The sequence below is a fragment of the Schistocerca gregaria genome, chromosome 4 (assembly GCF_023897955.1).
Source record: "Schistocerca gregaria isolate iqSchGreg1 chromosome 4, iqSchGreg1.2, whole genome shotgun sequence".
Classification (NCBI taxonomy): Eukaryota; Metazoa; Arthropoda; class Insecta; order Orthoptera; family Acrididae; genus Schistocerca; species Schistocerca gregaria.
This window is the reverse complement of record NC_064923.1, coordinates 66,115,202-66,138,281: the sequence shown is the minus strand read 5'-3', so window position 1 is coordinate 66,138,281 and position 23,080 is coordinate 66,115,202.

Below are 23,080 nucleotides of genomic sequence, written 5' to 3'. Positions count from 1 at the left end.
CCGACTTAACTGGAGGAAAAGAAAGTTAGGACCAAGAAAGGAGTTCGAGGAAAAGATTAGGAGTAGGAAGTGAAACGAAATTGAGGAACTTGTGGGGAGGGGGACCGGTTGGGTGCTAGATGGTGAAAGATGAAAAGGGCTCTTTTATTTATCAAGTGATTTCTATTAAATTATTTTATATAATGTCTAGTTTCCAATATTTATAAGCTCACTAAGCGACTGTTTATTCTGTGTTAAGCTTTTGTGTATTTGGAAGTTTTCTTGAAGGAGGTCTCTGTCTTTACTGATTCATTTGATGTTCATATATTTTTCAACATTGCTTGGCCTGTGTACTCATGTTTCAGACAATCTGAAAATGTTGAAAGATTTGTACCGTATCTCAGTGGTCTGATGTTTTCTTTACATCTGTGTTGAATGACCTCCGAGTCAATCCAGTGTATATATCTTTTACAGTCTCTGCAACAGATCCGATAGTTGCCAGATTGTTCGTATCTCTCTGGTTTTGATTTCTGTCTTGATATGTACTTTTGTATTGCGCTGTCTGTTTTGTAAGCAATGATTATCCCTTGTTTTTTGAATATGTTACCTGTTTCATGTATGAATTTGCTGCAGTAGGTAATCATATGGCATCATTTGTGGTACTTCAGGTTGCTTTTGTTGTTGCGAATTGGTTAGTTTTTTCATTGTCTGTGAGTTTATATTTCACTTTAGTTTGCCTACTATTGTTTCTTGTGTCCAATTTTAACTCTGTTCGTTTTATAGTGGCCAGATCTTTCTGATAGTCGGATATTTCTGCGTGCATACTGTTCTGATTCTTCAGGTGCATTGAGGTTCACTTAAAACAAACACTTGTTGTGAGTTTTCTGTTTATGTCAATTGTGTGCTCTTTGTCTTTCCTAATTGTTATGTCTAGAAAACTGAATGAGTTTTCTTGCTCTCCTATTGTGAACTTTGTTTTTCTGTACAATATTTACGTTTTTGTGTAGTTGCCGTATTCTATTTTTGTGTTAATCTACCCTGCATATTATGTCACCCATCATACCTGTACGAGTAGATGATGTTGTAGGTTTCATTCATTATTACTTCTTCAAATATTTATTTTCTGATATGATACACGTTAAAGTTGGATTATGTTCCTGAAATAGCTGAACCCATGGGTAAACCTTCTTCTTGAATGTAGTATCCTTGAGTTTTCGCAAACAATTTTGTTTTATTGACTGTAAAAGCTTTGTGTTTTCATCTACCTGTTCATAAGGTAGTTGGTTTTGTGTTTTCAGGTTGCCTTCAATTAGTTTTGTGGTTTCGTTAACAGTGACATAACTGTACGTACTTTCTACATCAAAGAAGAATAGTGTTGCTGTGCAAGGGATTTTACTGTCCTTATATGTTCTACTAGTTGTTATTTTCTAGTTCTGGTGAGCTCTCACTGTATTGGTTTTATTAATCGGTGTGTGGGAGAGTCTCCGAAATTCACTGTCGAATGGAGAAGATAATTTTCTTTAAGGACCTTGCGTTGACCTCTCACGTTAGGGGCTTGAGGATTTTTTTGTACCATCTCTGTCTTTCTCTGTCTGTAAGCGTTTACTCTACATATTTGAATTTGTTTCCAACATGTGTTTCAAATCTATTAGTTGGGTTTGATTTTAACTTTTTTATGTTGTTTCTGCTTTTGAATTCTTCTGTTTTTCAGTATTCTTTTTTTCACTGAAGACAACACTATTGCTTTTGTCAGATTTTGTACAATGGTGTTTTCTCCATCCAGTTTCTTCTTCAGATTTTTAAATTTTGTTTCATCACAATTATTTTGGAATTTGTTGTTTTCTTTTTTAATTTGTTTTTCTGTGTTTTTTGTTTTTTCTTTTATTAAGGCCCTAGTTAGCCCTGTACATTCATTACTGTTGTCGTTTTGGTCTGTAATGAGAATATATTCAGATTCTGTAATGGAAGCTTGATTTTTTTGTTCATTTGCAGGTGAGCCAACATTCTGTTTTGCACCATCTTCTGAGAGCAGTTGTCCGTTTTCATTTAGGATTATGTCTGTAAGATTGACCACCCTCGGACAGAAATGGCCTGTGTGAATGTGTTTGTTGTTATATGGTTCTGTGTCTTGCAATTTGCGATTTGCAATTTTCTTCTTGTGGTTTAGTCCCATTTTGTTTATTTCTGTGCATTGGAGCATTCGACGTTTCGATAATAGAAAACAAACTTTCGGGATTATTTAATTTTTGTGCTATCCGAGGGTGAATTCTTAATTCTTAATTTAGCGCCTGTTTCTTCGTTTATAGTTACTTAATTTTGTATTTCAGCCAAGCATTTTTAACCGCCTCTCTGGTGACTCTTGCTGCTTCTGAAGTATTTTTGATCTTTACATTTATGTATTTTGGAATAAAATCAATGTGTTTACACTGGTTATTATAGCTAATCGTTTAAACTGTTTTATGCAGATTAAAATGAATCTTCGTAAGCTGGTAACGGAGGGCAACTGGGAATGCTTGACTAGGTGTAATTAAATTCCTGATTTGTGTATCCCTGTTGTCCACAGTTGCTTTTCACATCCTGAGGGTATTTTCGTTCCGTCCTTAGAATTGTAAGAAAACGCGTCTTCTTTTCAGCAGTCGCATTTTGCTTTATTGAGGTAAAGCATCATCAGTGGTACTGATTTCTGCTTGGTTTCTCGTGTACATCAGGAAATGGCTAGCACGACTTGTGTGTCTTTCTTCGTTAGAGACTGAAACTTGTAGTCTAATTTTTCTTTACTTAGAAGAACTATGCACTTCGTACGTTTTACACAACACATTTCTCTACGCTACTTTTTGCTTTTATACTTCTAAGCGTGTAATGTGTGTAGCAGCGTTGTCACTATAACATTGCCAATCTTTTGTCTTTGACTACACTTTTTAGTTAATTATATGAGTGTTATATTATCTAATTGCATTGTTGTGTACTTGTATACTGTGTAACAGTAATGAAGGAAAACGATCAGCGGACATAAGTTCATAGAAGTGTGATGGATAGTGAGTAGGAAGAAAAAGAGAGGAGCAAGAAGTGAGTTGTAGGAAAAGTTTAACATATCATTCATTACCTACGTCAGGGCACGTACATTTGCCTCGACTTTACTGGAGTGGAATTATTTGTATTATATGTCGTTTTGTATGATTACCATGGTGACACATTTCGCAGGCACTTTCTCAAATATTCTACTACAGTGGCAGTTTTAGGAGTGGTAAACACTATTTTAAAGAGAACTGAAATAAGAAATTCTCAGACGCCCTGTAAATTGGTTTTTCATAAATATTCATACATATATTGTTGGTATGGGTGAGCGGAAATTTCGAAATTTGTGATAGGGTCTTATGGGACAAAAATGGTGAGGTCATCTATCTCTAAGCTTACACACTACTTCATCTAACTTAAACTAACTTTAGGTTGAGGGCAACATGCAAACCCATGCCACAGGGAGGACACGAACCTCGGAAGGGGAGAGCCGCGCGGACCATGGCAAGGCGCCCAAGACCGTGCGGCTACCCCACGCGGTGGTGTGGGTAGTACAGATCATTAACACATCATTAATTTGTTTCTTTCCGAAATATAAGGTTTTTAAAGGAACGAAAGTGGTGATTAGCGTCCCATGAACGACGTCGTCGGTAGAGAGAACCTGGTCCGACTGATTAGAATTTCCTTAAATATAGCCACAACTTGTTCAGAGAAGGGTATGGTCAACTTGTGTACTAGAGAAATCTCAGGGCTCTGAAACTAAAACTGATCCTTTGGCCAATAAATTAGACAACTCTGGAACAAAACGCAAAATTTCCGAAAGTTTTAGTATAATTAATAAAGCTTTCGGAGATGGTAAATGAGAGAATGTGTAGCCGGTTTTAGAAGATAAGAAGTATACCAACAGGTACGTGGCTGAACTGAACACTTCGCAGCAACGGGAGTAGCAGTTAAGTAATGAGGCATCGTCAACAGGAAAATCAGTGTCCAGTGAAGAAAGTGTGTCAACGTCTTCACACAGTATAACCAAACAATATGTAGGACAACATTTCTGGAATTCAGAAGCTGAACATACGTGTCTAAAGAGAGATCACGTAGCAAGGAAACCGTTTTGAAAATAGAATAGCAGCTGTCATATAGTAAAAATGATTGTGAAGTAATTCACGCTAAAAAACGAGAATAATGCTGTATCGCAAACTACTCGGCCTTTGATCTGTCACTGGCATTAGAGTGGCTAGGTTACTTCGAGTGTTTGTGCATCTCTTTCAGCTACAAAAACTACGAAACGTAACCTGTTGTGTTGGCTGAAGAGCCAACACCGTGTTGATGGAGGAGGCCAATATGTACGCATTTTAGCTCACGCAGGCTGGCGTGAGGAGGGAAGAACTATGCTGACGTGAGGTCTGGAACATGACAAGGAATTAGAATTCAGGAAGCCGACGTAATTAGTTTGATATTTAACTTAGATCCATTAATGATGAACGTCGCTCTTGACGGTACACGATTCACAATATTATCTGTTCAGAATAATAACTGAATATGGCACCTTGCTAGGTCGTAGCAAATGACGTGGCTGAAGGATATGCTAAACTGTCGTCTCGGCAAATGAGAGCGTATGTATGCAGTGAAGCATCGCTAGCACAGTCGGGTGTACAACTGGGACGAGGGCTAGGGAGTCTCTCTAGACCTGCCGTATGTCGGCGCTCCGTCTGCAATCGCTGATAATGGCGACACGCGGGTCCAACGTATACCAAGGGACCGCGGCCGATTTAAAGGCTACCACCTAGATAGTGTGGTGTCGAGCGGTGACACCGCATAACCCGTAGGGGAAGCTTGGTCCCAGGTCGAAATTCATCAGAAAAATAGTGAAAGGATACGACGAAAGTGCGAGGATAATAATCGTTCGACGTACTTATTATCGCCAGTCGTCGTACTCAGGTGGTTAATCAGTATGGTTACGGAGGAGGTAGATAAGAACCCAAGGAGTGCTACGCCCTGTGCCACCGCTTTGTTTAGTCGGGGTTACAGAAATGCACAACGAGAATCATTGCCAAGGAAGGTGGTTTGTGTCTCGGTGAGCTTTGCCTTCCAAAGTCCAACTACCTAAAGTCATTGGTGAGTATACAAACGTGTTTGTGTCTCTAGCTTACAACTACATTTTTTTCAGCTTACAACTCCCTTTTTTCATGTGACACTGTCATAGTACACTTCAGGCCTCGGTTTATTCGTCACAGATTAGTTAACGGTACCGGCCATATACCGAACTGGATCATGTTCATCAGCAGAAAATGTTTTCTAAACCACGCAACACATCATTGCGAAATATCGGCACATCTTTTTCCATATCATGATATTAATAATAGACACACATAGGAAAATTATATAATCTTCCTGTAGGAAACAGAAGATTACGATTGATTGATGGTAGGCTGTAATTTTGTCTGAGAGCGGTGGTGCTGATCTGAATAAATAGCTCAGTTAGGCACCAAATATTTGTCATATTATCTAGCTCATTTCCATTAGTGCCATGCCGATTCATTTTACATCAAGATAACAATTAGTTTTAAGACATTCCTTGACTTACTGGATTACACGGTAATCCTTAGATTTCTGCCCGTCCTCGAACTCAGCTCCGAGGGAAGTTGGTTTGAAGTGAGGGGGTCCCAGTTTCAAATATATGGGAGGCGATGTCCTGTTAAAACATTAGTTTCAGCCTATGATAATCTCATGCAGAGTTAGCAGGGTGAGGGTCTCTTTCTATATATGGCTGGGATAACATCGCCCCAGACAAAAAAAAAAAAAACATTATACTACTGTGTTTATGTATCTGATTGTATGTCTCCTAATGAATGACCGATGATTATCCACACAAGCTTTAAAGTGTAACAGTCTCTTCAACCGCCCAGCGATGAATTTCCTATTATCACTGTTGACATATATAGTACTGAAGATTGCGAAAACCCTTTTAAACACTCACCTTCTATTGCTATTAGCAGTGTTGTTATTTTTTCTGCGTATGTATTTTACTCTGAGTTGCTATTGTAGGTCATGTTGCAAACATTTTTGTTTTCATGTTGTTAGGAGTCCACCTAACATCAGTGTTCACAACGTAAATGAAAACAACAGTCTCTCTGAGATACCATAGTCTAGCGTTCCCAGTTTTCATGCGCCGACGAGATGCGCTTTATTTAATGCCTGTCCTCCTTTGCAGCAACACCCGTTTTCCCAACACCGCTAGAACGGAAACTAGGTTACCGCGTTATTAACAAAATTCCTCCATAAATATCTTAGTCAGTAATGTAGCTGTAAAGTTGCTTCTGGCTCATCTCGGTGAACATAAATTTTATGCAGCACCACGGAATTAGCATTAAAGGCGAGGAGGGCAAATTTCATTAATGTCAGCATAAAATTCTCTGCTGTCTAAACAGATTTATTAGCAATGCGACGACCCGGGAAAACACTAATTAACTCAAAATGGTGACTACAAATTAACAGGCGAAAGCTATACTTATACAACTATAGTACTCAACAAAGCTGATCTGTGTTGTGAAGAATATTCATATAGCTTCAGTCAGACTTGTTCGACTCACACTTACAACACGAGCTTCATTAACGCTCACCGCACCAAAATTTAATAATATTGTGCTACTTGAGGCTTTCTCACCGCAGTATGGTCTTGAATGGACCACAAGACACAAGTTTTGTGTAAATTTTGCAACTTCTCATCGGATCAGCTATTCATCTTCTTGTGCTACTGACGCATTGCTGTTTCGCTCGCCAATTTATATGCCGGCGCGCTAGAATAACGCAGGCTCCTACGGGCAGGGCTATCTTGTCGTCGCAGACAAATCGTAGGGAACGCTGACATCCACAGACCCTGCCGGAGGAACGTGCCGAGGTCTTCTCCTGCGTGGCTGCGGAGAGCACACCCGCGATTTGCTGACTCCAGAGCACATGTGCTGGCAAGGCTTTGGTGCAAGGCTTAACTGCACAGGCTTTATGTCACCATTCGAGTTGTTCCAATCGTTAGTACGCTGCCGATTAAGCCATATCGCTGCCAGTAGTGGTTACCGTGCTTTGCTGGGTTGAAATACCATGTCTCTGTTACTTCAGTCGTTGGTAGGAACCTGAGTTTCTCTCTGTTCTGCTGTGTTCAGGTAACATACTGAAACGCAGCCGAGTGACGTCGTCGAGAACCGCCGATATTTCGGCAGGAGCACATCGTGTTATTTTCAAGGCGAAACTGTAGCAACTAAGCGCTGTGCAAGTGAATTTGGAGCAGCGGATTGCAAAGCACTCCCGGAAAGATAAAACACACACAAAGAGACACGCACACACTGTACACACTAGCGCCACCACATAAGCAATGAGGACCGATGCCAGAAGTTATGGACAGAAAAAGTTACTGAACACAGGGTACGGTATTATTACCTCAATCCTTCAGTTTTTGGACAATTGGGTGATGAGGATCACACAAAGAACTGAAGATAAAACCTCTATTTACCCCTATTTACAAGGTCTCTATTTACAAGGTTACTTGCTAATTTAAAGTCAATTACTTCCTTAATATTAAATGTCACAATTGGTGGACGTGCAAGCCAGAAATCTACATCTACATCTACATCCATACTCCGCAAGCCACCTGACGGTGTGTGGCGGAGGGTACCCTGAGTACCTCCATCGCTTCTCCCTTCTATTCCAGTCTCGTATGGTACATGGAAAGAAGGATTGTCGGTATGCTTCTGTGTGGGCTCTAATCTCTCTGATTTTATCCTCATGGTCTCTTCGCGAGATATACGTAGGAGGGAGCAATATACTGCTTGACTCTTCGGTGAAAGTATGTTCTCGAAACTTTAACAAAAGCCCATACCGAGCTACTGAGTGTCTCTCCTGCAGAGTCTTCCACTGGAGTTTATCTATCATCTCCGTAACGCTTTCGCAATTACTAAATGAACCTGTAACGAAGCGCGCTGCTCTCCGTTGGATCTTCTCTTTCTCTTCTATCAACCCTACCTGGTGCGGATCCTACACTGCTGAGCAGTATTCAAGCAGTGGGCGAACAAACGTACTGTAACCTACTTTCTTTGTTGTCAGATTGCATTTCCTTAGGATTCTTCCAATGAATCTCAGTCTGGCATCAGCTTTACCGACGATCAACTTTATATGATCATTCCATTTTAAATCACTCCTAATGCGTACTCCCTGATAATTTATCTAATTAACTGCTTCCAGTTGCTGACCTGCTATTTTGTAGCTAAATGATAAGGGACCTAACTTTCTATGTATTGGCATCACATTACACTTGTCTACATTGAGATTCAATTGCCATTCCGCGCACCATGCGTCAATTCGCTGCAGATCCTCCTGCATTTCAGTACAATTTTCCCCTGCGGCACACCTGAAATCACTCTTACTTCGGAAGACTTCTCTCCATTGAGAATGGCATGCTGCGTTCTGTTATCTAGGAACTCCTCAATCCAATAACACAATTGATCTGATAGTCCGTATGCTCTTACTTTGTTCATTAAACGACTGTGTGGAACTGTGTCAAACGCCTTGCGGAAGTCAAGAAACACGGCATCTACCTGTGAACCCGTGTCCAAGGCCCTCTGAGTCTCGTGGACGAATAGCGAAATCTGGGTTTCACTCCACCGTCTTTTTCGAAACCCATGGTGATTCCTACAGAGTAGATTTCTTGTCTCCAGAAAAGACATTATACTCGAACATAATACGTGTTCCAAAATTCTACAACTGATCGACGTTAGAGATATAGGTCTATAGTTCTGCACATCTGTTCGACGTCCCTTCTTGAAAACGGGGATGACCTGTGCCCTTTTCCAATCCTTTGGAACGCTTCGCTCTTCTAGAAACCTACGGTACACCGCTGCAAGAAGGGGGGCAAGTTCCTTCGCGTACTCTGTGTAAAATCGAACTGGTATCCCATCAGGACCAGCGGCCTTTCCTCTTTTGAGCGATTTTAATTATTTCTCTATCCCTCTGTCGTCTACTTCGATATCTACCATTTTGTCAACTGTGCGACAATCTAGAGAAGGAAGCACAGTGCAGTCTTCCTCTGTGAAACAGCTTTGGAAGAAGACATTTAGTATTTCGGCCTTTATTCTGTCATCCTCTGTGTCAGTACCATTTTGGTCACAGAGTGTCTGGACATTTTGTTTTGATCCACCTACCGCTTTGACATAGGACCAAAATTTCTTAGGATTTTCTGCCAAGTCAGTACATAGAACTTTACTTTCGAATTCATTGAAAGCCTCTCGCATAGCCCTCCTCACACTACATTTCGCTTCGCGTTATTTTTGTTTGTCTGCAAGGCTTTGGCTATGTTTATGTTTGCTGTGAAGTTCCCTTTGCTTCCGCAGCAGTTTTCTAACTCGGTTGTTGTACGATCTTGCTTGGCACATACTCATCTAACGCATATTGTACGATGGTTTTGAACTTTGTCCACTGATCCTCAACACTATCTGTACTTGAGACAAAACGTTTCAGAGTTTCTAGTTTCCCTACCACGTTGGAGCTTCCGTTATTATACGCCCAGACCGTAGAACATCCTTCCATTAGTTATTCAATCTTTTTCTCGTGGTAACCTCCCACTTGGCAGACCCCTACAACAGATCCGAATGGGGGACTATTCCGGAATCTTTTGCCAATGGAGAGGTAATCTTGAAACTTCTTTATTTACGGGACAGATTTCCTGTGGATACATGTTACGTGTCTTTATTGCAGTGGTGTCCATTGCTTTCTGAATCCTCATGCCGTTGATGATTGATGATTCTTCCGCCTTTAGGGGCAGTTTCCCACCCCTAGGACAAGAGAGTCACCTGAATGTCAGCTTCTCCCACTTCTTCAGAAGTCCGTTAGCAGAATGAGGGTGAGTGATTATGCCAATTCTGATTATAATCATTTGAGCAGCGGGTTCATTCGAACCAGGGAACGAAGACGTTTTGATTATGAATCAAAGACGCTACCCTCAGACCACGGGCCGAGGGGTACGTAATGTTATGTATCTCTGGTCTCAGATCTACGTAGGTCGTCTTTAACGGAAACCAGCAGCGATTGCTTTGTTTCCCGAGGGCGGAAGACACCAATCACTTGACGTTCCTTGAAGAAGCTGCCCAACTCCTATAACATACTACCAACATACCCTAGAAAACCCATCCTCGTATGCTATGTTTCCTCTGGTGGCACTGAGGTTTTCTGCTTGCTGGTGGAAACGCAGTGCGAATGTAATTACAGGAGTACTCGTTCGCGACTAACAGAGAGCGGAGATATCAAAACCATGCTAAAAATCTTGCTGATAATCTCTCTGAAACTGTCATAACTCTAGCCTTATGAACAAGATTCCGTCATACACCGCTGATGGGTGATGACAGCCGGTGGCTCATATAACAATAGTCAATGTAAACTGCACAGAGTTCTATTTCTGATAACTCCAAATTTCGTTTTGTGAAATCTCGCTAGAAATTTGAATAATTTATTGCAGTACCCGTTATTGTCTGCAGTTAGTATGGGAGGTATGGCACCAACTGCAGTGATAGTCATAGGTTTTTAATTTCGGAAGTCCAACAAATACATCAAAATACGTATTTGGCATAAGGAAAAGTGATTCTGCATTAATGTGATCACCGCCTATATTCGACATCAACGTGCAATAACCATCAATAGGTTGCAGGTAACAGCACTAGGCATGGATGGGTTATAAATCGCGTCGGGGGGACGTGGATGATAGTGCAGTCGATGTGGTACTGCGGGAATGGAATGATTTATAGCCATTTCAGAAATGACTATGTTTGTAATCTGTTTTCTTGTCACTATGGTTAAAGCATACCATGCATTACAAAATGGCGCTATCCAAACACGGCGCTGAGGCAACAGTAGTGCACCATAGTTCACAAATGACAAGGTTGAACGATTGCTGCGGAGGTGTGTGCTGTCGAACAGATCTGCAGCTATTGAGCGACTGACTGACCAGGGGATACCAACAGCTTCTTCTCATCTATCAATTAGCGAACGGGTCTGCGTGTGGCGTCCGAAGCAGGCGCCTGGTTCATGCAACCATGCTGACAGCTATTCGTCGGCGGCGAAGGCGGGAAATTGCACGTCGCTACAACTACTGGACACGCACTGTGTAACGACAGGTGGAATTTTCAGCAGTATCAAGTTTGATGCTCCATCGGATATATGGCCGATGACATTAACGTCCCGAACCGTCTGAAAGCAGATACCCTGCAACCGGGAGGGTGATTTATGGTCTCGAGATTGTTTTCGTGGCTATCCCTGAGCGATATCTTGATTCTGGTAGGCAAAATGGTTCAACACAAGTGTGTATCTAATGTAGGGTCCATATCCACCCCTACATGCAGTTTGGTTTTTCTCCGGAAGATGGTATCTACCATCACGTGCCAAACTGCCCGCAGAGTACGTGAGGGGATCGAAAAGCAGCAAGATGAATTTAACGTACTCCTCTGGCCAATAAACTCCATGGATTTAAATCCATACGAGAATCTTTGGGACAACCTCGCTCGAGTTTTCGCGCCCTGGATCCTCAACCGGCATGGTTTCACATCCATATCGGTACCTTCTAGAACAGTTTTTCTCAACCTTTGTTAGACCATTACCGATGAGTGCCATTAGACATTAGCTAGTAAACCACGCTCCCCCTCACCGCCTGTTGCATACTCCCCGCCCCCTCACCCCCACCCCAAATTGTCTCCAAAAAATATTACCACCGCGTACCACAACACTGCACTACAAAGTTTGCTACCTGTTACAAGTAGTATGAAATGTTCTGAACATACACTACGTGATCAAAAGTATCCTGACAACCCCAAAAACATAGGTTTTTCATATTAGGTGCAAGGTGCTGCCACGTACTGGCTATCGGTGACCTCAGTAGTCATTAGACATCGTGAGCCTAGGTTCTTCAGTCCGGAACCGCGCTGCTTCTACGGTCGCTAGTTTGAATCTTGCCTCGGACATGGATGTGTGTGATGTCCTTAGGTTAGCTAGGTTTAAGTACATTTAAGTCTAGGGGGCTGATGACCTCAGATGTTAAATCGCATAGTGCTTAGCGCCAGTTAGACATCGCGAGAGAGCAGAATGAGGCGCTCCGAAGAGCTGACGGACTTCGAACGTGGTCAAGTGACTGGGTGTCACTTGCGTCATACGTCTGTACGCCAGTTTCCCACACTCTTCAATGTCCCTAGATCTACCGTTTCCGATGTGATAGTGAACTGGAAACGTGAAGGCACAAAATGTTACAGGCCGACCTCGTCTGTTGACTAACAGAGGAGGCGGACAGTAAAAGAGGTACGAAATGTGTACGAAGCAGATATCTATCCAAACTGCATCTGGACCCACTGCAAGTACTATGACAGCTAGGCGGGAGGTGAAAAAACTTAGGTTTCATGGTCTAGCGGCTTTTCATGAAGCACACATCACGCCGATAAATGCCAAACGCCTCGCTGGGTATAAGGAGCGTAAACGATGGAAGAATGAACAGTGGAAGAACGTTTTCTGGAGTTATGAATCACGGTACACAATGTGGTGATCCGATGACAGGGTGTGGGTATGGCGAATGTCCGGTGAACGTCATCTGCCAGCGTGTGTAGTGCCAAAAGTAAAATTTGAAGGCGGTGGTGTTATGGTGTGGTCGCGTTTTTCTTGGACGGGGCTTGCATCCCTTGCTGTTTTACGTGCCACTAACACATAACAGGCCTATATCGATGTTTGAGGGACTTTCGTGCTTCCCACTGTTTAAAAGCAATTTTGGGATGGAAATTGCATCTTTCAACACGATCGAGCACCTGTTCATAATGCACGGCCTGTGGCGGAGTGGTTACATGACAATAATATTCCTGTCATGGACTGACCCGCACAGAGTCCTGACCTGAATCCTATAGAACACCCTTGGGATGTTTTGGAATGACGACTTCGTGAGAGACTGCAACGACCGATATCGTGACCTCTCCTCAGTGCAGCCCTCCGTGAAGAAAGGGCTGCCATTCCCTAAGAAACCTACCAGAACCTGATTAAATGTAGGACTGCGAGAGTGTAAGCTGTCATCAAGGCTAAGGATGGACCAACACGATATTGAATTCCAGCAATACTGATGGAGGGCGCCACGAACTTGCAGGTCATTTTCAGTCAGGTGTCCGGATACCTTTGACAACATTGTGTAAGTGTGTTTGTGTTAGAGTCATTGACGAATGAGTTCGTGGTGCATCGAAAGTGCTACTCACCTCTCCTTCTCAGATAAAAAAGCTAACAATCTACAGTGAGGTTAACACTTGTTACTGTACATGCTTCCTCTCCATTGCGGTACATGCCTGATCTGCACACTGCAACCACATTTAAAATGAACCAAGTTAAAAAGTGTGCACTAAACTTATTGTTCGTAAATCACTTGATTGCTGCACTTCTTACTTCTGAACTGGCAGAAATTGGACAAATATCGGATGCTACTGTTTTGTGTCTGAACACAACAACTAATTTTAATAGTAATAATAATAATATAATAATAATATTACTGTGTGCAGCAATATACTAGTTCTTATGTAGTTACTACATCGTCGAGTTCTCAGTTACCTCATGTATGTGTTTCAGTGCAAGTAAGGAAGAAATTTCTGGGCTACTGCAGGTATACCTGCAAATTGAAGAGGACATTTTATTGACATATTTAGTGTTTGCTACGTGTATGTCTCACTTTTAACATCTTAGATGTACGGGAGAAAGCAAAACATATGGGTGAAGCGGTGGAACATGTGAGGAACATATAACCTACACTGCATTAGTGCTGCCAATTGAGAGAAGTAATTTATTGATAGCTTATATAATCAGTATTAGAGTCTTAGAAGATTGTGGTAATTCTAATGATTTTTAGAAATTAATAAAGTTTCGTGATTGAAACAGAATCGAATCGTTAATTTTTGCTCCTCAGAAATTTTCATTTTACCCTTCAGGAGTTAGTTATCTACAGGTTGGGAACCAATGTTCTAGAACGTCGCTGACTTTCTTCCTGCGCTGGAGAGGATTGTTGTTCAGGTATTCGAGAGGTGCTCACGTTAATGTGATTCAATTGTGTATATTCTTTTATTGCGTTAGAAACAAAGAGAATTATATATGGGAGAAGACAAAATTAATGTTTCATCTAAGTCGGCACAGGGGCAAATCCAGAGAAATTGGGGCGTCTTCTGACCAATGCCAATATTCTTCAACGCAACATTTACGCATGGTCATGATTCTCCACTGTGAACGTTTATGGTTGCGGTTGCACCGTACATATACTGTTAGATTGTTGGGACAAATGAATCAACAAACAAATGTATAAATTTCAGGATTATGTTACTGTACAGAAATGACATGAGATAAATATAGCCAAACTGTCATACATACGTTTCCATTGCCATCATTATTGCTCTAATTGTAGTTAGAATACCCTAAGGGGGTGTTTCCAGAAACAGAGTGAGGGGGAGAGGTTTCTTGGATCGTATTTAACAGAGTATACTAGGAAATCCATTTGTTTGAAAACAATGTGGTCTTGTTCTGAACTGATGGGGGAACTTCTTCACCAAATTAACGAAGTCTGAAGGAAAGGTGTAATATGAGTAAAGGAGAAATATACTGCCAAGATATTATCGGATATTAAAGTTACTTTGTGCACGTATATATCCTTGGCGGGTATTCAAATGATTCAGAGTTGCTTTACACTGTGACATGCATCATAACGAAAAGAACGCAGCAATTTTTCTGCTGTTAATGTTCATTAGAAATGAGGTAGGGTATATTTTAAGAAGAGAAAAACATTTTTATATTCATCGGCTTATTCTTTATCGGTTTCCGTTTTATACCAGAGGAAGAGAATCTGTGCATCAGATAGAATGAAACCATATAGCACTCATACAAGATTCATTAGGATGCAACAGACAGCTATGTCTCACAGTCGTTTGTAAAGTTCACGTAACATACCCAGTGTCATAAATCACACAGACAGCTTTTTTTTAAGTGTGATTTATAGCCCTGGTTAAATTATGTGAAACTTTCATATCTCTATTAACCATCGCTGTATTTGGTGCGGTAATGAGCTTTGTATGAGTAGAATACATTTTTGATGAAGGTTGTAAAATCTCAGACTGTGAAAGAAAAAGCTGAATGTGTACTGCTCACAGCAATAAAAATAGTCATCTTCGAAGGCTTATCAGTTGCAGAAAATTGCTTACACAAAGTGATCATGTATAATTTAAAAATGTTTCTATGTATGTATGTGCCACGTTTCCTCCTAAACCAGTGGTCCGATATCAACCAAACTGTTATACATATTACTTACCGTATGCCAAGAAGAGCTGCCGGAATAACAGACACCCGTCTATCAAAGGGTTGAGGGTGGGGTTAGAAAGACAGTTCAGGTTAGAAAAGCAGTGTAGGTCACGACTTGCAGATAGCCATTATTTGAGAATGAGAGTATATTGTGATTTGCAACAGACGTACACATAGTTTCAAATCATTGCTAAGTTTCTTCTTGCTGACAACCCCGACCAAAACAAGAAAGTAATAAAGTTTACCGCCTACTGCAGTTTCTCTCTTCATGCTGCAGAACTGCCTGGTCAGGCGCGATGTTTCAGTTAATTACTTCTATACCGCTTACAGCATCCGCAAGATATTTTGCAAACAACTTTCAAATATGGCATTACATGTACCAGCAGAATTATATCATTCTACGGCATATAGTTCTAATATATGACGTCATACAATGCTGATACGAGTGGAAAACTACAGAATCATTGATAACGTTTAGATTTATTATTTCTGAGCTACTAGTGCTGTTTGTAGCACATTTGACAGTCAGTATGCACATACGCCGCTGTACGTACCTGTGAGATAGTTCAGAATATATGATGTCATATATCGAGATGTGTCAAAAACCTCCACATCATGCATGACGTTTTAATATGTTACTTTTTCTTAGCTAATAATTACATTCGCAAAACATTTTGGAAACAATATCCACATATCGCTAAAAAAAGTATATCATTGTAGTACAGATAGATCAGTATGTATGATCTCGTAAACACTGAGCTGTTTGGAAACGAAACTGCAGTTGAATTTTGATACAGATACAGGAGACATATGTGTTCACATGTGTGTCAAATACGTTAAATATTATTCAAACATATGTATACTATATGTGACATGTGCATATGCGGGTAAAGCCACTCCTACAAAGCTCTTTCTAAACCACTGGATCGATTTCAACCAAATTTGGTAAACATATTACTTCCTACTTGAAGAGAAATAAGAACCAGCAATTTCCTGTGAGGTGGAAGTGATAACTTCTACAGAGAAGTCGTGGAGGGGATTAATAGAGACGGGGAAGGAGGACTCGTACACAGGCATGGACAGGAAAGCTTTAACGTAGAGAGGCGGAAGACAAATGAGCAGAGAGAAGAGAAAAGAGGAGATAAACACTTTCACAGCTGTGCCAGGAATCCAATAACAAGTAATGACGCTGCACTACATTCTGTTTCAATTGTGTCAGAGTTTCTAGTAAATGCACATGTCACACACGTCTCACACAGTGCCAGTAGCAACAAACGGGAGAATTATCGTCCCAAGTGTAGGCTGCCGTTGACAGCATAACACAAGCAGGTGCGTTTTGCTTGATTTCATAACTAGGAATCATGGACTGCTGATGAATGGTTTCACACTGCAGTCAACGAGGAACTCTGGTTCTGCCCTACCCTGGACAACCATCGTTGGCGAGTAGTGAGTAGTGATGACCTGTGAAAGAGACTATATCTGTAATGAGCTGGAGGAGCGCCGCGACGCTACCTCTGCATCATGCTATGGAGAGCCGTTATGTATAACATCAGACAACGCTTGTTGGTGACTGAGCGAACTCTGAGGACACTACTGAATGTCCAGCACTCTCATGTGTTTCCTCTCATGTGACGTTATTCATGGTGCCCTCTATTACAAGACAATGTTTGTCAACAGATCATATGTATCTCTGTCAAGTACCTACGTGATGTTGAGGGATCCCTGTGAGAAGTAAGTTCCCCAGATTCATCTGCGATAGAACACGTGTAGAGCTGGTTATGATGTAAACTCCGTCCCAGTAACAGTGCCAAAGGTATCAAGCACCAGTTACCACAGTTATGGGTCTGCTTGCCTCAGAGGAGGATGCTGTGGGCTTATGGCACATATCTTAGTTTTTTTGTAAGGCAGTGTAAAGCGTCACGATGTCGTAGTGCACATATCATGGGAAATAACAACCATATATCGACGAGGGGCTTGAGGGATGAGTTGACGCACCCAGGCTATATTCGCCAACGGATCCCATCCTTGCGAAGAAATGAAAAATATATTAAAAGACAAATAAGCCAAGAAAAACGTGTATCTGCCAAGATAAACCAAAAATATGAAAATTTCGCTCCCTATCAAGAACATTTTCCAGACGATACTCAACTGCAATATGGTACCCAGCAATGGATACTGGTAATGTTCTTAGCATCAATTACGCCCCTTGAAATCTTACCAAAGATCCTGATGTGTCATTCCATTGGCTAATCACTAGTACAATAGAAATAAAGGTTCCATTTATTTAGTCCTTCAGCATGCTATGAAAGGAAAGAGTTGATGAAGAATTAATTTCGACTTCGAGGCTCACAAATGTGATGTCAAATATCGCAACTCTAGTTACTACGCCATACCAAACTGTCATCTCAATACATTTACGATTTTGGAAATTTTAGTATGACAGCCAAAAATAAAATTATGAAACTAAATTTGTAACTACGCGGTATAGATACATAATTTGTCTTCTGATACTACATAAGACAACACAGAACGAACCCATTGATGTTATCCTTGTTTTTGGTGCTCCAATTCAAAAAAGGCCTTAAAAACATTGGAAGTATTCATGCTGATTTTGCTAATATTACTCGGAAACATTCGTCACATGACATTCTCGTTTTCACAAAATACTACCAACCATAAGGTGAATTTTTCGGAAAATATGGTCTGAATATATTGTGCAGCGATTCTACAGTACACAGCTATATGAAGGTTTTACAACCGACGCTTACGAGACAGCGTGTCACATTACAAACGGAAGCTTAAGGACGATGAAAAAAAAATGCAAAGTTTCCGGATATAGGTGTGGCGGGAAACTCCTAAGACATGAAGAACGAAATGATGAATCAACACTGGAGTAACTGTAGTCCAACTTAATTACTACCGCCGACAGAAGCAATTGTCCACTACCATAGCAAAGCCATTTATGTAAAATCCATCCAGAATGACAGCAAAGAAAAAAGAACTAAATCAGAAATCAGTGTTAAATCAGAGCACAGTATATAAGGAAATTATAATTCCATATCTATTAAACGGGAATCGACATGCAAGTAGACCACGCGGGCAACGGACGAAGATACATCAAAATTTTTGGGCGTAAAGTGGTATTCATGACACTAGACAACACTTCCGAATATACGAGTTGCACCCGTAGGTTAGGACGAAGTCGAAAGCTGGGGAACACGCAGAAATATGAAAAATTGTCGTAGGTAATAAGCTTCTTCAACAACTCTCACCAAAAGAACTTAAGCGTATAAAATGTACAAGGAGACAAATGTATTGCTTGTAAGATAATCAGCTTCCAAAGCGTCATGAAAGCAATGCTAAATTCCCTTAAAGTAAATTTCAATAAACATCTTTCAGAGTACTTTCATGGTTATAGGGCTTGAAACTGAAGTTATACGTAGATTCCCATTTTAAATGTCTTTTTGCTACACAATTTCAGTTAGTACCAACTTTGCACCACTGAAAGCACCCAAAAAATCTAACTTTCAGTCTGTAAATAACTCTATATATCCCATTCTAAGTAACGTAGCCGTCTTTTCAAAAATGGTTCAAATGGCTCTGAGCGCTATGGAACTTAACTTCTGAGCTCATCAGTCCCCTAGAACTTAGAACTCCTTAAAAGTAACTAACCTAAGGACATCAAACACATTCATGCCCGAGGCAGGATTCGAACCTGCGACCGTAGCGGACGCGCGGTTCCAGACCGTAACGCCTAGAACCACTCGGCCAGCGAGGCCGGCAGCTGTCTTTCGTTTGGCAACTAAAAAGATTAGAACAACACTTTTTTCAGTATTTTTAGTCCATTACAACATTTCGTATAGGTACAGACGTGTGGTCAATACTTTTTGAAGTAGATACTAAAAGAACTGTATGTGAAATTTTGGGTGACAGCCATAATGCAAAATGCAACCTGGTAGTATTTACTATCTGCTTGTTTAGATCGCGACTCATAGTATTTCTGCCCACATGTAATAAATGTGGGAGCTGTTTTTGTAGCAAACCGTATCTCTTGTCACACAAAGGTCTTCTGTGGGCGTATCTGAGGTTCACTGAGATGATATTTTCACATCCCAGGAGCAATGAAATATCGTTTGAATATCAGGAGTCTGTCGGATCGAGGGCTATCTCTAACCTTCAAACATTTGTCTCTGTCAGAATCATTCTCTGAGTGGACAAGAGCGCTTTGTCGAAAGCGGGGCGTATCTTTTTGATTGACGTTATGCGTTTCAGCTGTTCAGATAATAAGCAGTAATTCACAGCTCTCCACCATCCTGCCTTCCGTGTCAGCTGCAGACAGAAAATACCAACATCCTTTCCTTTGTGAGTATACAAGTTTTATGGTGCTATGTTATTTCTTCTTCTATCAAACGACGCTGTATCCTGCTAATATCACAGCCCTTACAGGCAAGTTTAGTAGGTTAGTTCTGATTTACGTGTAATAGAAGCAAAATATGATCGAGTAACCATAGTAGTATTGAACATGAGGAACCGGCCCCATTTTCCAGTCGTTCATAATTTAGGATGTCATGGGTTAAAAAACTTAAGGAACGGCGTATGTTACGAACCTAACACTGACCCTTTCGAAAATAATTAGATATTATTTTGCTTTCTTCAGTCCGAAGAGTATTCTGAAGCAGCTCTACACCCTAGCAATCATTTGAAGCTGCCTACCAACAGTTTTTGTCCCCATTAAATCCCAACCGCACCCTCTCTAGACCCCCTCCCGCAACCTGCTTCCCTCTCCTGCCCATACACACACACACACACACACACACGCACACACACACACACACATACACACACACACACACACACACACACTTCCTTCTCCTATCAAACTGACGATTAGTTGAGGCCGAAGGATGTGGCCTATCCATTCCTTTATTCAAATTATGAATCAATTATGTTTCTCCCCAGTTCGAGTCACTATCTCCCAACCACTGATAATAACAGTTGAACTTCCTTGCGAAGCTACACTCCACACAAACCGCTCCAGAAAAAACTTCACTTTATTTAAAATTATATTCTCTCATAAAAAATATCTCCTTTAAGAAAGTCCTTTCCTGCTGTTGCCAGTCTGCATTTCATACTTCCCTTATTGTCTGTTATTTTTCTGTCCAAATATCAAAACACATTGATTACTTTTAATCTCTCCTTTCTACATCTAGCAAAATCACGTGATTTACTTCGACGGTCCACAGCTCGTGGTCGTGCGGTAGCGTTCTCGCTTCCCGCGCCCTGGTTCCCGGGTTCGATTCCCGGCGGAGTCAAGGATATTTTCTGCCTCGTGTTGACTGGGTGATGTGTGATGTCCTTAGGTTAGCTGGGTTTAAGTTGTTCGAAGTTCTAGGGGACTGATGACCATAGATGTTAAGTCCCATAGTGCTCAGAGCCATTTTGTTTTACTGTCGTCGTTTCGCCTTTGTTGTTGTCCACATTACGACGTGCTTCCGAGACTCTATGAATTACATTACACTTCCCTTCCAAGTTCTTTGCTGTCTCTGACATAATTAAATTTTCATTGGCAAAAAGTGAAGTATTTGTTCCTTCTCCCTTAACCTAAAACCTGTTTCCACATACCATCTTTGATTCATTTACTGCTTGTTCGGTGTAAGTTGGGGAAAACGTACAGTTCTGCATCAATTTCTTTTCAGTTACTGCTTCCATGTAATTTCTTTTGAGTCTCATAAATGCAGGTTTATTAGTGTAGGAGTTGTAGAAAACTTCGCTCACTGTATACTACCACTGCTACCTCCATAGTTACTAAGAGTGGGTTTTAATCAAAATTGTCAAAAGCTCTTTTCCTCAATAGAGTCTCCAGCATTAACTAGGTTGAAATACGAAATAAGAAGCCAATTCCAGTACCTGGAATGAATCTTTATTTGCTTGTATCTTCCCAACAGCCTTGCCTTTTTCGGCTTACAATGACATTTCCGAGTGCACCTGTGGGTGTTGTGATTACTGGATCTTATTTACTTCTTACTTATGACCCATAACTTTAATTTATATACTTTCTATTAATATCGACGTCTTGATTCATTGCAGCTACTCGAATTTCTGACAGAATATCTTATTTCGACTTAGTTCACGCTGCAGGCATTGTGACAAAACGCTGTTGACGATATCACGGAGCAGAAGATATGGGGAACATATTAACTAATTTAAGACTAAAGATCTAGATATAAAATTTAATAGAAGGCACATAAAAATTATGTTACTGATAAGTAATTCGTAAGTAGAATTCACTAATCACGACACGCATTGGTGCATTTGAAAACAGCGTTGTATGCCTAAGCATACAAGTTTGTTGTGCAGAATCCTTTGTATGCAGGCAAATAAAGATTCGTTGCAGCTAGAGTAATGGATTTCTAGTAAAACTGTCAAAAGCTTTCTGTAGACTTAGAAATGTTTAAACCTATGTTTGCGTTCCTTCAGTCAGTCTTGCAAGAGTTGATATAAGGCCTTGCGTGCTCCTACATATCTCTTGAATGAAAACTGAGCTTCCCTGAGGTCAGTCTCTACCAGGTTTTCCATTCTTCCGTAAATAATTGGTCTTAGTACTTTGCATAATTACTTACTAAAGTGATGACTAGGAAAATCACCTATTAGCAAGTGCCTTCTTTGGAACAGTAATTATTACATGCTTCTTAAACAAAAAAAAGTATAAACGCCGTGTGCTTTGCTTCTCTTCATTCTTCGACATGTCGCTCTGATATTAGTTACATCTTTGTATACAAATTAGAGACAGTTTGATATTAAAATTAATAACACCTCAGTTAAATCCAATCGACATCAAGGAGATTGCCTAAACGCATGTTTATTTCTATTTGCAATACAACGAAAGTGATTGTGAAGACATTCTTTTATTTTTCTCGTACTTTCATGTATAATTGGACCTCTCATATGTACTGGATAAATCTCGACTTGGGCAAACTGTGTCCTCTCCAAAACATACAGGATATTCTATCGCAGGGACCATACTAGAATTCCGATGAGTCTAAGGAAGTGGAGAAAGCACTAGGTCACAGGTACCAGAGACTGCCACTGAGGCGCGAGATGCCTGTTGTTCCACTTGCTTCTTCGAGAGATGACGGCGGTCAAGCATCCCAGCTAAAAGTTTTATTGCTTTGGATTTCCGCAAAGTGCTTCCCGGGTGGAAGGAGGACTTTACAGCCCATGCGGTTTTTCGTGTTATTCGTAAGGGTAATTTTGTAGAGGTCGTACAGATCTTGGAAACTTTCTAAAAGACTAGTGTAACATCGGAATATAATTGTCACATGGTTTGACCACCAGTTCGGCACTTAGCGCAACGTTTCAGCATCATTTTGCGTTCCTCCTCTAGAAAACAGTGCACGAGAGACACCAAGAAATAGCCCACAGCAAGTGGCTGAAACATTGTCATGTAATTTTTTTTGAGATTCAAGATTGTGGAAGTAGGGCATCATTACACCTAACAGGGGCAGCCTAATTTGCCATGCTTTAGTGGGAGTACAGCGGCGACAGCTTTCGTTTTTTCCATTGGAAGTACGTCATGCGTAAATTTCTGGTTGAAAACTGGTACGTGAGGCAAAAAAAGAGGGTCTTGCACAGAGCAGAGGCACTCAGCTCTCCTTCAGAACTTAAGGTTCTGAGTTCAGTTGGGGCATTTCGGATTTTGCAATCAACTTTGACCCTTTGATTTGGTCGTTTGTGGTAGAAACTTTGTCTTGCAGAC